Source organism: Petromyzon marinus, chromosome 15 (genome assembly GCF_048934315.1).
Source record: "Petromyzon marinus isolate PM22_M1 ecotype Great Lakes invasive population chromosome 15, UKy_Petmar_22M1.pri1.0, whole genome shotgun sequence".
Classification (NCBI taxonomy): Eukaryota; Metazoa; Chordata; class Hyperoartia; order Petromyzontiformes; family Petromyzontidae; genus Petromyzon; species Petromyzon marinus.
The window spans coordinates 9,249,754-9,263,439 of NC_133681.1; positions in this window are offsets into that span (position 1 = coordinate 9,249,754).

Sequence of the window (13,686 nt, forward strand, 5' to 3'; positions counted from 1 at the left end):
TTTATATCGAACGACGTCCCCATCACCATACTCTACTAATATACACTTGTCCCAACGGCCCACTAACCTTCATAATTCCGGAAGCATATTCTGTAAATATTCTGGTTGGTCCTTGAGCCATTACTGCACCACTCCTTTTACAACCTCGTGCACTTTCAAACCACCCTCTGTCGATCTTTCAGATATCAATAAATGTAACTCCTAAGCGGCTTTGTGTGGGCTATGTGCTAGATCTTTCGGATAATTGCATCCAAGCTTTCCCAACAATTATATTTGCACGTGCAGTGTGTGGGTGAGCATTATCTTTGGTGTCCCACCGTCCCTTTGTCAAGAATCCGGGCTATATCAGAAAGTCAAAAGCTCACCACGAACTACGAGCGTTGAAGGTAAAGCATGATCTGGCCGACCACGTCTCTTTATAAAAATATGCTCACTTTCTGAATGAAGCTGATCCACCATATGTAAATAGTGCAATGATTCATACTCTTGTCGCCATAGTGCAGCTTTATAAATGTATATTTAATTTGCATTACAAGGTTAGGACATTTTACAGATGGCTGCTGTTCTAATGTGCAGTTGTGCAAGAATATATTTTGATGATGTGAAACGTCTGCCAATCTCGAAGCAAAAGCTACAAAAAATGTGCATGTGAGTACCAGGATCCTGTCCCCATTCATCACTGTGTGGGATATAAAAAAAGCCCAAGTTCATTGCAATTATATTATAATTGGGAAATGTTGCAGAGCAGTATGATAGTTTCATCTCGGCAGCCGTGGAAGAGATTTTTCACAGAACTTGAAATATCTTTGTGGCCTTTTTTACCTTTACATAATAGGGGTCGTATTTCCCCCATACACTTTGTTATGAGATTGTTGCGCACCGTATTCATTATTACCTGGAGTTTGCCAAATTAAGTGCCGAACCAAATTTAACAAGATTTGGTGTGTGCAGTCACTGGTGATTGGGCTGAAACGAGCGATTTCCCCCGCTTAACCCGGTTTCATCACGGCTACCTTGACGAATCCTAACCCAATGACTTCTGAGCTATCCGGCCACCTCTACAACGTAATTAAATAAGAATCCTATTGACATACATGATTATGAAAAGGCATATATTGTAATGCGCTCGTATAAAGAGCAATGCCCACTTTATTTTGCGTATAATTGCTCAACATTGCCTTATTTAAAAAAGCTTACATTTTCCACAGCACTGATAAACACGGGGAGGCTGCAATTAGCCGAAATTAATTTCCACTTTGTAATGAGCTATTCTGATTTAATTCACAAGGTGTGGGGAGAGGATAGGTTCAAGAAAAGCTTTTAATGATGTATCCTCATCAGTTATTTAAATGTATCAGTATTGGATATTATAGGCAAACTTAGGTGGAGCGCCGGCATGGGTTTGCGTTTCTCGCTTTGCTACTTGTTTCAGTGGCACGCAATTTGAGAAAAAAAACGGGTTAATATAACGGATGTATTAATCCTAGTTCTGTGAAAAATCGATTCTACAGCTGCCGACTTAAAAACTATCACACTTCATCGTAGACGTAAAATGTCATTTCGGTATTTTATTTTCTGGCCACGTGTGCAGACGTCAGTCATGGTTGTGATGAAACCGGGTTAAGCGTAGGAAATCGTTCGTTTCAGCCCAATCACCAGTGACTGCACACAACATACAATCTTAAATTTGATTTTGCACTTAATTTGGCAAACTCCAGGTAATAATGAAGAATACGGTGCGCAACAATCTCGTAACAAAGTTTATGGGGTAAATACGACCCCTAGTCTGTAAATGTAAAAAAAAGGCCACAAAATATTTCAATAAGTTCCGTGAAAAATCTCTTCCACAGCTGCCGACACAAAACTATCACAATTCATCGTGGGCGTAAAATGTCATTACGGTTTTTTTTTTATTTTATTTCTGGCCACGTGTGTAGACGTCATGGTCCAAATTTTATTTGAAAGATCACTCGCAAGTCACCTACTTGGGAAACCACGGCAACATTGCCCCGCTCATGATAGAACTAAAGCCGACTTACAGGCTGGTTCTGTGTTCACCGTGCGCCGGACAGAAACATCTGCCACTCCCAGGGGTCTCTTGCCACAGGGCGCCTCAATGTTTTGAATTGGAGGCTTGGTATAAATATGTGGTGGTGGTGGTGGTGATGATGATAAACTACAATGCAGTGGAATACAGAATCAACAAAACGGAAACAACTTTTCACCAACTGGCATGTTAATTTAGAAAAATATTTAATCTTGTTAAAAAATTAAGAATTGTTACTTTTTGGCTGGACTGGCTTTCAGGGAATATGAACATTGCCTCGTATAAAATTTTGATTTAAAGCTTTCGTGACTGCAGTAATTCATATTCTTAGTTTTTTCGGTAAAGTCACGTTGAAGAGAAACAACAAAATAATAAAATATATATAAAACAATAAAAAATTCTCACGACGTTTCGACCATAACTCAAACGGTCATCTTCAGGTGTGAAGATGACCGTTTAAGTTATCTTCAGGTGTGAAGATGACCGTTTGAGTTATGGTCGAAACGTCGTGAGAATTTTTTTTATTGTTTTATATATATTTTATTATTTTGTTGTTTCTCTTCAACGTGACTTTACCGAAAAAACTAAGAATATTGCCTCGTATTGTTTTAAATTACCTCAAAGTTTCACTCAAGTAACTGCTTGTTTCCAATATTTACATTTGGAGCACAGCAGCCGCCATTGTATAACACTATATAACACCACCAATGTATGATCATAGGGTTTTCCCCTTTTTTCTGGCAACAAAATAGGCGTTCAGATTTTGATTTAAAGCTGTCGTGACTGCAGGGATTCATATTCTTGGTTCTTTCGGTAAAGTCACGTAGAAGGGAAACAATAAAATATTGTTTATTTTTTTATTTTATTGTTTCCCTTCTACGTGACTTTACCGAAAGAACCAAGAATAGGTGTTAAGATGTTAAAACACCAAACTGAAACCTTTTACAAGGAATCATGTCTACATTAACCACAATGCTTGTGGTCAGAATGCAAACAAAACACATACTATGCATTGTCCTTGAAACTGATTGGTCCACACCAGAGACAGCTTTCTTTTATTATTATCAGAATGTGTGTTTTGTTTGCATTCTGACCACAAGCATCGTCGTTAATGCAGACACTATTCCTTGTAAAAGGTTTCAGTTTGGTGTTTTAACATCTTAACACCTGTTTTGTTGTCAGAAAAAAGGGGAAAAACCTATTATCATATTTTGGTACTAATGTAGTGCCGTAGATGGGCCGCACTTACCGGCGGTGGTAGACGGGGCCCATCTGCAGGGGTACCTCGTACCGCCAGGGGAGGGGCTGCAGTACCAGCCCAAGAGGGCTGCTGGGGGCTCAGGACCCCAGGCTGCTGGGGGCTCAGGACCCCAGACAGCTAAGCCCCTCGGTGCCCCCAACGGGGGGGGCTGCGGGGGTTCTCGGATCCCACGCAGCCCCACCCCTCGATGGGCAAGGGGCATAAACGGGGACCTCCCCAGCCGATGGGGACCAGTCGCAGCCGAAGAACGAAGACCAGCAGCCAGCTGAAGACCCCGGCGGACCCCCTCGCCCCGCTGTCCTTGTAAGAAGGGCCGGGACGCTGTGCTGGGCCGGTGGCGAGACCCTGGGACTCCCGGCTCCACGCCCTTGTAAGGGCGAGCTCCGAGGAAGCCAGAGGTCGAGACCCGCACCTTGGGTGGGTCGGGTCAGGGTAGCCTCCCCGAGAGAGCGTAGCCAGTGTCAGGCACGCTAGAAGTAGCCAGTGTCCCTAGGCTGTGTACGGGTGTTGGCGTGGTGTGTTATAGTAAAGAGTCGCCTCTACAAGTGTCTCCCGAACCCATTGCACTGGCAGAGAAGGTCCCATTATATAGACCACCAATGTAACCATTGTAAACGAGACAGTTTTGTAAAGAACATCGGCATCATTTCTGAATGCTGAACAAGTTTGCATTTAATGAGCCTCTGGGTGGGGACAGGGTGAATAAATTGCGTTTCACATAAGTGCTTTCCAAATAACCATTCTGAGTCCTTTGGAAATAGCCGAAGCCAATGCAGCAATTTTAAAGTCAAGTGAAGTAAGATCATTAAAAGTCACTGCCTCCATATGTCCAATTCCTTTCAGTCAACTGTATCCAGTTCATGTACAACTTTTCCAAATCTCTCATGTCCAACAGCAATATGCATGTCATAGTTAATGTGAGCGTCGCTATGGTATAATAGTCGGCACACTGGGCTATCCAAAAGCCGCCGGTGCAATTCGATCTCTCCCGGGTCAATCGATGGCCACGATTCTTATACCCCCCCCCACCCCCGCTGCTATATCACCATTCTATTGGCAGGTTGTAGATGTTGGTGGTAAAGTCTGGGTGTTCCTAAACCTACCTGTTCCACCATATCTGGGCCAGCGTGGAAGACTGCACCAAATGTACCCTCGAGAACCCCCTCTTGGTGGAGGCCCTTCCAGAGGCCTTTGGTAGGCAATTACAGGTCTGCAACTTTTTATTTTATAGTGTACGTGCACAAAGCGATTACCTTTGATGGAAGTTTTTGGTCCGTTCGGCTCTATAATTAGGTTGAAAATGTATTACAGAAGGCACGTTTCGTGTATAAAATATTACGTAATAACGCGATGTGTATGTCGGCCTAATTTCAATTGGAAAGCATTCGCTCAGCATCGTGACTAAGGGGCCGTCCATAAATGACGTCACGCACCTGGGGGGAGGGGGGGTCAGACATTTGTGACGATGTGTGACGAGGGGGGGGGGGGTTGAGAAATGTGACGTCACATCAAAATGCGCAACTTTAAATAAACACAGACAACACATTCTACTTAATTAAATAAACTTTTTAATAAAGGTTTTCTCCTACAACATCATAGTCCAGCTCTAGATTTAAAGCTTTCGTGACTGCTAGGATCCATACTCTTTGGTTCTATTGGGTAAAGTCACGTAGGTGAAAATAAAATAACAAAAAATCACGACGTTTCGGCCACAACCTGATGAAGGCCGCTTGTGTTGTGGCCGAAACGTCGTGATTTTTTGTTATTTTATTTTCACCTACGTGACTTTACCCAATAGAACCAAAGAGTAGAGTCCAGCTCCACATTAAATACGCACTACAATGACAATAGTTTAAAGCGATTTGAAGCATGTGTTATTTTTGTGTGGTTGGGGGGGGGGCAGAGCTTTGTGACGTCATATTTGAGGGGGGGGGGGTCTGACTTTTCGTGACGCCGTGTGACGAAGGGGGGGGTAAAAATTTGTCCAAAATCGCGTGACGTCATTTATGGACGGCCCCTAACGTGAAAAGGTGAACTCAAGCGGAACGCGAGTTGGTGCAGTTTGTCAACGTCTGAGCTGTGTGAAGGAAGGTGATAATTATACGTCTCGGCAAAACGTAAGGGAGTCAATGTTGCACGCGTCGATCAGTGAGTGACTCGTGACGTACAACCTTACTAGACTTCAATTGCATGAAACACTGCAGTCACGAAAGCTTTAAATCAAAATTTAGACTTCAATTGATAGCTTACTGTACTTTAAATGTTTGTTCATTCACTAGCTTTTTTGCCCGTCCAAGGGCGGGTGTATATTGCAGTAACTCTGAAATATTCAATCGAAAAATTGTTCAGCTCATGATTTTTAATGAGGGGGGGGGGGTTGCCCCATGTGGAGTGACGTCACCCGCTAATGGTTATTGTGGAGGGGTGCGGCATGTGGAGTGACGTCAGCCGCTCATGATTATTAATGAGGGGAGGGATGCGGCATGTGGATTGCGCGACCTTTTTGTGCGTTAGCGTAAATTTCCACGCGGATATGAATATTAATGAAGGGGGGGGGGGCTCTTTTGCAGTGACGTCACGCACGGATGTAGCACTGTGCTGCGAAGATGTATTTTTTTACCATCACTTTCTGTAAAGAAACGTCATATTTTAAGCGACTTTGCGTAATAAATTATTTAATTCAGCTCGACCTTCCTCTGCGTACCTGTAAAAATCCACCCACTCATGAATATTAATGAGGGGGGTGGGCCTCACGTGCAGTGACGTCACGCGCGGGACGGACAGACATTTCTGGGTGATTTTACAGTCGGTAATATTCCCATTGCTACTTTATCTAATTAAACCCGTGGAGCTCATTTGTTGTAACCCATAGAAAAAGTGGCGTTACATAGAATGTAGCGAAAACGTGCTCGCAGATAATAGTCTGTCGAGGTTTAATAGTCTGGCTTGTAAATTGCGTGCAAAGCGGGATTTAAATTAATCCGTGAGCTGTTAAGAAACACTATAAACTCAACTTTTTATTTAACCAGGTAGGGTCCACTGAGCTAGTAGTTATACTTCAGAAGCGACCTGGCCACAAATGAAGGCTCAGCGAAGTAGCTTATCACGTGGAAACGTATAGCAGCCAAATACTCTAAAACATATGTTGCTCAATGTGAAGGGATACACCGGATGACCCGGAGAGAAAATCCACGCGACCACGGGGGGGAGAGAGAGAGATGCATACAAACTCCAAATATACAGCAGGTGTCAGGGTTGGGATCGAACCCACGACCCTCCTGTATACCGGGCGAGGTAGTTAACATCTCCTAGCCACCGGGGCACCCCACATTTCCACTTCATGACAAGGGCAGACATTCAAGTTCTGTTGAATGTCTGCTCTTGTCAGTGTACGCCACCAAAGTGGTTACAGCGATGGATGCATTATCAAGCCCTTGACATTGTTAAGCACAAGTTATATTTTTTAAGGAATGTTACAGTTCTGAAGGACCGACTACTGCATTGTCCTTTGTTTCAAGGTTAATAAACAAACGAAACGAATTGATGTAGGCTTACCATAGCAACTAAAGTTGTGACACTCAAAATAGTTCAATTCGGAAGGTGGTACACGAACTCTGCTGTGTGCACAATGCATTTTTTGTAGAATTAATTGATTACCCCAAAGATAGCAATTATTAATGATAATTTAAATTCATAAAGCGCCCTTAAATATTACAGAAGACATCAAATGTGACCAAAGCCTGCATTATCAAGATACACTTGTTGCAACTAAATATACGGCATTGCCTAGTTGTGCCATGAGAGAAGAATGGGATTTCACAAATATGCTAGAATAATGGAATTACGCAAATTATACTTTATTGCTTTAAGACGGCGATGTTGGGAATGTACACGTACAGCCCAGTACTTGACACCTGGCGAAAACCGATGCATGCGAGGGAGCCACAAACCACTCTGTAAAGATGGGACGGATGGAGGTTTGGCCCAACATTAGCTTTACCACGTTGACTACACTCATGTTTTTATTTTCATTCGAGGGATGGGTGGGATGAATTGGTCATCCCGATGATAGGTGCAGTGGCATTAACGGCTAATGCGGGAAAACCCTGTATGGTATTCAGAATATCAGAATTCGAACATGTATTTATACTGGAGGAGTCCGCTGAGCAAAACGCTTTTTTTTCAAAGATGTCCAGAAGGACACATCATATGATTGTTTTTTGTTACTATAGAGATGGAACAGATATAGATTCGGCCCACATATGACGTGTACTACATGTCGTCACATCCCGTCACCACTGACTGCATCAAGAAAACCTCCATAGCGAGGGTTTTTAATGTGACTACTTCATGACTTCTCCGGTGAGTTTGTGTCCCATAAGTGTGTTGTCATTAGCCTCCTGATGTTTATTTATTTTGTATTAGAATGAAATAATTTTCGTGTTATTTTGAGGACATTCCTAATTTTTTTTACCGGAATAAATTGCATCCAATAATGTAAATGGCCATCTCATGATAGCTGGTGGTCGAGATTAATGATGGAATGGCAGGTGAAGGAGGGCAACGTTCTCCTGTGGAGGAGGAGATATGAGAATGGCTGCCCTGTTGGAGTGAAATGGATTGTTGTGATGGATGGTGAAGGCTTGGGGAGTCCTTCATCCAGCAGTAGATAAATAATGGCTAATGACGACGATGTTGAAGCATCACTCTTTTTGAGTATGTCGGTTCAGAAATATCCACCAGATCAACTGTTGATGGAGCAATATTGTGACTGACCACTTGGTGGCAGTGTTGCACCGCGGAACTGCGAGTTTCCCATTTCTTTCGAAAATAATGGGCTGTCTGCCGCATGTGAAAGGGTGAAGGATGTATGGATGGGACTCTTATTGATCTTGCTTCATGCCCTTTACAATTGTTATGCTTTATACATGTAAAAGCAGCATGATTTTAACTTTTCCTCTAAAAAAATAGATATTTTGATATCAATGCTTTTCATAAAAGTGTATTTGATCGGTGTTTTTTTTTTTTGGGGGGGGGGGGGTTCGAATGTAATGATAACAATTATATTCATCGTTCATTTAACTGGAATTTTGCGTAAGAAATAAAATGTTCTCGCGAAGGCAGCATACAAAATATATATTTAAAATGACTGATGGCTCACCATTGTGCATAATTAACCCCCCCCCCCCCCATTAATTTCTCTGTTTTATTGTCTCGTGCCCGCGTTGGCGTAGCTGGTTTAATTTATTTCAATATTCACCACTAGAAGGGGAGACGTCTCAGAACATAATTTGGAAGAGCTCTGTGCGGTCAGTTGCCTTTCAAAAATATATTTTTTTGTTTTATCCAAAGTTATTAAAACCTTGGGTGCAATGGCCTCATTTCATTCAGCTCTTATACTCTTTTTCACTAATGATGTGCTCGGCCCCACAGGATCCTTACTGAGGCATCCTTTGTGTTTCCCTTTAATAGGAATTTTATTTTATAATTGGAAATTCTCCACTGGCATGGCTGCAGTTGTTTATAAGCAGGTCAATGTTTTATAAGGTGTGTGTTTTCAGTTTATTGCAATGGTCGATTGCTAATGCCATTCAGGTGCAAAGTTGCAATGACATTTAGTAAAAGAGGGCTTTTGTTAGACACATTGAGACATTGGATGAAAGTAAAAAATTTTCTCTGCACAATTTTATTGTAATGTTGAACATTTCACAAATCCTATGGCTTTTCAAAGAAGCAGAGTGCCGCTTGTGGTAAAATTAACTGACTACAATAACGATGGCAGCCCTTCACGATGTGTGACTGAATATTAGTATGCCAAACAGCTTTGCGTTCATGTAACATGGCTTAGGTTAATTCAACATATGCATCAACAACCGTTGCACATTTACTCGATGAAGTCAATAAACTGGGAGCTTTAAAAGTTGTGTCTTGGGCATGTTGGAAATTCAGAACATTGTATCTTGACGTTTGTCAATGGAATAACAAAGTGTGTTTTTTACATGTTTTAGATAAGGCACAATTCGATCACCATACTCTGTGGTTCTTTCGGTAAAGTCACGTGGGTAGAAAAATAGAATAAAAAAATATTCTTTTTAATTTTATTTTATTTCTGCAGTCACGAAAGCTTCAGATCAATTCTACCACCGTAGTGCGTTTTTACATTTAATATTTGAATGTTATGGGCGATATTGTTTTAAAGTTCCACGAGAAGCTATAGTGCTGTATCTTAAGCACCCTTGACAATAACATTGTATTACAGAGCGAAGGATAATTAAATCCGTATTGGAAACCCAGCGATGAACATTTCAGGTTTACATATCAGTGCTCCAGAAAAATCCATGTCACATTTAGCTATCGGGCTTGTTCTGATATATGAAATCTTGCCCTGATTCTTGTAGCAATGCCTAAAATACATTTTCGAGGTAAAGTTCTGATTTAAATTTGAACAGTAATATTTGCCTTGCCATATATATGTAAAAGTTTAATGGTATTGGTTCATTCATACAAGGATGACCTATGTTAAACGAAGCCCAAATGTAATTGCAGGTAAGAGGTTTTAAAAAGGCACATGAGAAAATTATGAATTTCCATTGTAAAAATTCCCAGTAAATTACAATGGCCGAGATATAAGCGCAATTATAATGGAAATAGGTAATTCTGAAATAAATAGTAACATAAATATGACTATAGCAATATTGAACTGCTCTTTACGTGGCATAAATTGAGAAAATTAAATATGTCAATCCACTTGTCATTGCTTGCTGTTTAGGAGAAAGTAGTGTCTGAACTTTTATTGCCCTAATAGTTGAAAAATTGTCTCTCTTTAAAGGCAATTTACATCAGTGCTTTAATTAAATGCGTTAAAACACCATTTACATTCAACCGTAGCATTTTGTCCTGTCACCCAGTGTGTGGTTCACCATCTGCGTCCTGCCATCTGTGCATTAGCGAGTGAGCAGCAAAAGCCATATTTCATTAAAATGCCAGATGACCACAATTTTGTTATACCACCTGATTCACTGGGGTGCATCATGCAGACTGAATCTAAATTCACGAGATAAAAATAAATAATAACAAACAAGATGAGGAAACCAAACCTCACAATATGTAAGGCACGTAATAATGGAATCTTGTGTTAGGGCAGCACGGTATAAAATGGAGAGTCTGTATGATAGTGTGATTTCAGAAAAATAGCATGGCACACTATTAAGCTTCTGTAACATTTAAAGTACCTGTTTAATGTATGGAACTGCTTGATAAAGTAATTCATAGCTGTACTCTTTGGTTCTATTCGGTAAGGTCACGTAGGTAAAAATAAAATAACAAAAATCACGACGTTTCGGCCACAACACAAGTGGCCTTCATCAGGTGAAGGGACCGGACTGTCCAGAGGACAGCGTTGGAGTGAAGACAGCCAAGCCCAGGTCGCGTCCTTTAAGCTGTGTGGGAGGAAACAAAAAACGCCTTGACAAAGGAATTAGCATAACAATGATGTAGCATGAAATTATATACTGGACCGGCACGTGGGGGGGGGGGGGGGGGGAGTTTACATAATGTTAGTGTGAAGGGAAATAAGCTGCTGTGAAAGTTTGGGATACCACTACTTGAAAAAATATACTGTACCATTGAAAATTAGTTTAATGCTTGGTTTGATTTAGAACATCTTTCCAATGATTGCTTAATTTGAAACCATCCTCTCGGTTGAAATTGTGTCTGTGTTTGTAAATCTGAATTGCCTCGTGGACAAATCTCTGATATTTTATAGCTGACCTGGGAAACCACAATAACAAGACTCCAGATGTCTATTACCAAATTCATTTCTTTTACAGGACATTTAACATTTACTTAATTAAAACAAACATCTATTATTAGGTATTTTGTACGCATTATACACACTGGTGATTCGCACAGCCTCTGAGGAACATGCTAAATTTGATGTCTTGAAGGCTTCACTCCCACTGCATAGAGGAATGATAAGAAATAATGGAATGAACAGATGCAATCCCAGGTGCAGCATTTGCAAGACGCTTCGTAGCCATTCATGTTGGTGTATCTTACCGTATATGCCATCAGTAATCATTTGGTGGCTGTTCGGAGCCATGACACTTTACCATTGCATCTCTGTTGCTTCTTGGGCTTATTAACATTTTAGGAGATATGTATATTTATTCACATGTATATTCTAATTGTACTTTCAGCATCCAGTGATGAAGGTTCAATTCAGGGTATCTCAATGATAAAAACACAATAATCTAAATCATAATTGTATATCCTGCCCAAATGAGTATAGGTAGTGTTGTTATCCGTGTCCCACCCTCAGCTTGTGGTGGAAATTCCATATTGGTACCGTTCCCTCCATTGTGCAGTCACAGCTGGCTTCCCACAAACTGGTCCTCCTTTTATCCACTTTGGATTGGAGCCTGGGATGAGTACTGTCAGTCCGGTGCTGCTCGACCAGCGTCAACACACGCTCGTTGCTGACCTTGACACAATATTACGGACTTTTGCCTGACATCCTTCAAGGCTTCTTTACCAGTTGGCACAGCACCCCAGCATGTGCTCCTTAGCTGTGTGTGCGCGAGCGAGCGGTTGGTTAGGCGCTCATTTGTCAAACGAGCCTTCGTCGCTACAAAAGGTCATCCCAAGTGACCTTGCCACAGTGTCAATACGGCTGTACTTTGGTTAATGTGTTGGCTGCCCAGATTCGAACTCGGGGTGTCGGCAATGATGGCTCACTGCGTTTTCGTTCAGTTTGGTCGCGTTTGTTATTTTACTTTCCACCATTAACATTGAAACCGACGTTATTGCTCCTATTCACGTGGCGTTTTAGCTTCCAATGAAGGAATTAAGTCGATTCTTCATGGTAAAATCAGTTATATATATAAACTCCGGCTTGTAAAAAAATACTCCATATGGTTTACGTTTGTTTTATATGTGCATAAATCGTATTTTTACTGCACACGTGGCTTGTATGAGGCATCATCACCATCATCGGCGATGGCCAATGCACTGCTGGATCAAGGCCCTCCCCAAGCTGCAATCACAAGCCAGAGATGATGCTCGTCAGTACGAGCTCAGCGATCTGATTTCGATTGCCAACCACGACGACCACGCGTGGCAAGTGATCGTGTATCCGAACTGGTGCTGGGCATTACTAAGATCGCTCTTTAGTCTTAAATGAGTAATTCACGGCTGCCTTTCTATCTATTGTGTGAAAGGAATGTCAAAGCCAAAAGTCAAAGTGTCTCCATGCGCAAACAAAACATCGTGCAGTGCTTATTTCCACTGGCAGTCTTGAGCCAGTGGTGCAAACTGAACATTTATTTCGGTGGAAGACCGTCATGTGCCAATCAGGCCGTATATTGTCACGTGTCATTTGAAGTAGACACATCAATTCACTTTTTGAAAACGTGGCATACAGTATGATACATGAAGTGATTTACAAAGTGTAAGCATAATGGCTACTTGTGTGTTCTTAATTCATCATCATCCTTACATGCCTTGATCAATCCACTGCTGGATGAAGGGATCCCCAAGCTACCGCCATCTCTCACGATCCTGCGATGTTGAATGTAATTGCTCCATCTCCATGGTGGGCCTTCTCCGGGATGTGTGCCGTTCCTTGTTAATTTGTGATATGGTTTACAATAAACTATTTTATATTCTTTTGTACGTTGGGCTCTTTTGTACAATTTCCATTTTGAGAGCATTAAAAAATTGGTCCAATATTCAGAATTTATATTCATACATATTCAAAATATTCCCAATGTCATGTGTTTCATTATATTGTATTGGGGCAGGTGAATCGTGCTATTTTCATAATGCGAATACCCTGGAATGTATATTCAGTTCAAGTGGCTTAAACCACGGATGCATTATTCATGTGGTATAAATTCGATCATTGTTTATAATTTATAAAGGTACGAAGCAATCATGCCACTATACAATACACATCCACTGAACGTGCACGCAAGCACTCAAATTGGGAAAACCTTTGGCAACCCTCAAGTGGCATTGACCGTGCACCCACGTCTGCTGGGCACAGTCTCTGGTTTCATACCAATGACCTTTAAACCACACCACAGTGATGCCGAATTACAATGAATGTTGTGCGCTCTGCCAGGGTGCCCTCGAGGAACGCGTCAATGTTTGGGAGATTCAAAAAAAGAGAGGCATGGGATCTGAACGCACTCGACAAAAGCAAAAAAAGTTAGACACTTGTGAAGTAGCTTGACGTGAGAGTGCTGGCGCAAGTCTACCGCATGGAATGGCACCTGCATGTATGTGGAACTTCTTTCACACCGTACGTAGCCAACCGTGCTAATCAGAGGTGCGAGGGAAGGACACCAAGGCGCAAGTCTACCGCATGGAATGGCAC